Source organism: Priapulus caudatus, unplaced genomic scaffold, assembly GCF_000485595.1.
Source record: "Priapulus caudatus unplaced genomic scaffold, Priapulus_caudatus-5.0.1 Scaffold667, whole genome shotgun sequence".
In the NCBI taxonomy this organism is placed as follows: Eukaryota; Metazoa; Priapulida; class Priapulimorpha; order Priapulimorphida; family Priapulidae; genus Priapulus; species Priapulus caudatus.
The window spans coordinates 227,907-230,409 of record NW_014577728.1 but is presented as its reverse complement, the minus strand read 5'-3'; positions in this window follow the sequence as shown (position 1 = coordinate 230,409).

Here is a 2,503-nt window from a genome sequence, read left to right as displayed (position 1 = left end):
TGTCTTGTGGCCAGTTGACGCTCGACGCGTTTTATGATGTTATACTCATCGATGCATATATATTGTAAGATGTAACCTATAATGTAATAATATGTTGTGCTATATACACCGTAGGCAAGGAGGCCAACTACTAACAGTAGATAATAAACGTTGTAAAACGATAATCTCCACTGGCAGTGTATCGCCCCACAGTTCTACACCACGCACCGCAGTCGCCACGCACGCAACGCACGCACGCACACGCACACCAGCACACACACCACACACACACACACACAACACACCACACACACACACTATATAATTCGGCTGTGTGGGAGATAAGGAGTCATAGAGAGAGAGAGAGAGAGAGAGATGAGAGAGAGAGAGAGAGAGGAGGAGCGAGCCGAGAGAGAGAAGAGAAGAGAGAGAGAGAGAGGAGAGAGAGAGAGAGAGAGAGAAGAGAGAGAGAGAGAGAGAGAGAGAGAGAGAGCGAAAGAGAGAGAGAGAGAGAGAGAGAGAGAGAAGGAGAGAGAGAGAGAGAGAGAGAGAGAAGAGAGAGAGAGAGAGAGAGAGGAGAGAGAATTAGATAGCAGGCGAGAGAGTAGAGAGATTATTTTTCTCATTCTCACATGTCCGCTGGATCATCATCTCCGAGATTTCCTTTCTCGACATATCCTCTAACCCGCTCTCATATTTCCCTGTCTCGAAATAGACTGGGGACAAGCTGGGGCAGTCCTGTCAAATTTCCTCATTCAGCATATTCTGTGTCAGATTGTATTTCTCCTATATCCCCCCCGCTATCACATTCCCTGCATCAGCCGCCCCCTCAAATTATGTCTTCCTTAGATTTTATTTATGAAAGCCATCCTTCACTGTGTCATGCTACCGTATGCGATATACCGCTATATAGTAATATATTTAACATATATATTACATAGTAATATATATATATATATAGTATATATATATTATATACATACGTATGTATAACATCCATTCAGCAATCAGTGGCTCAATATCGTCGCAGGCGCGAGCCGAGTGCAGCCGAGTGGTGCAGCATGTGGCGATCGATATTATATGAGAAGAGACCAGCGAACTCGTAATGCTGCCGTCGCTGAGCGCATCACTACGCTCGCGCTTCTCTCTCGCCTTGGGCATAGTTGCGAACAGCGAGTACGTACGATGACCTTGCGAGAACATTCAGGATGGGCCAAGAAAACGCGACCCTCCCACGACGGTTCTTTGCCGCAGTATAAAGGGAGGGTAACCGGAGGAAATTAAAGAGGAAGAAGTAGCAACGTGGGGAAGCCGATCAAACATTTCCGCGAGTTAGAGCCCACTCACGCGTTCCGTGTGAATGTCGGTGACATATGCGTGGGAGAAGCCAAGGTTGCTAAAGTGAGGTGTCTAGAATATCGATAAGTCGCACGCGATAACGTAGAGAGTTATGCAAACAGCGCATTGTTTGTTAAAGTGATCGTTTACTCAAGGTTCTAGGGTTATTTTCAGTTAATTTAGGTTAGAATTACGCTACATAAAAAGTTTCATGGTTCAATCACCATTAGAAATGTTATTTAAAAAAGTTTTAAAACTAACGACTACAGTTTGATTACAACGACGGTGGCGCCACTCAAAGCGCACGATCTGATAAGTTGCGCAAAACGACTTTTCAGCCAAGGGCTACAGACCGAGGGTGTTTCTTATTTATTAATTTAAAAGCAAAAGGATTGTAATATCTTATAAACGACATATAGCTTCAGTTATATTATGGATCAATTTGTCCTAAAATGAACATTGTTCGGTTAAATAGCATTTAGGTATAAATATAATTGCACCTTTGTGATTAGCCCTCGGTCTGTAACGTGCAAAATAAATTGGCAAATGCGCAACTTTTTCGGGGTGGCAGCACGGTCGCGGGTGTCAATGGCGCCGTTCAAATTTCGTAGCGTTGATGTATAATTAATTATAACAAATAAATTATGTATCTGGTAACAAGTACGTGTGGGTATAGACGATTTGTTATACAGTAAGTACAGTTGTATGCAGTAAAATCTTAGAGGCTACTGTCCCTTTAAACGCGGTCGCAAAGTAGCGGCCGCTCGTTTTTCAGTGCATCTGCGAAAATTCTCCGAAGTAGAGAATGGTAACGTTTTTTCTCGTTAGTGCAGATGGTGAGGAGGAGGAAGAGGAGGGGGAGGAGCAGCAGTAGGAGAGGAGGAGGAGGCGGAGGAAGAGGAGAGGAGGAGCAGAAGAAAAGGAAGGCCATACTGAGGACGCGCGTAGGCCCATCATTATAACCTGCGTGTAGCCTGTCAGCTCGCTTCCACATCCGGCATGATTTCAATTTTGTCGCTCCTGCCTCATCGCGCTATCTGTATGGCCGCGTGCGTGTACGTGCCTCTGTGTGTTACATCTATAATCGATAGCCCGATGTGTGTGTGTGTGTGTGTGTGTGTGTGTGTGTGTGTGTGTGTGTGTGTGTGTTGTGTGCGCGTCGTGTGTGAGAGAGAGAGAGTAGTGT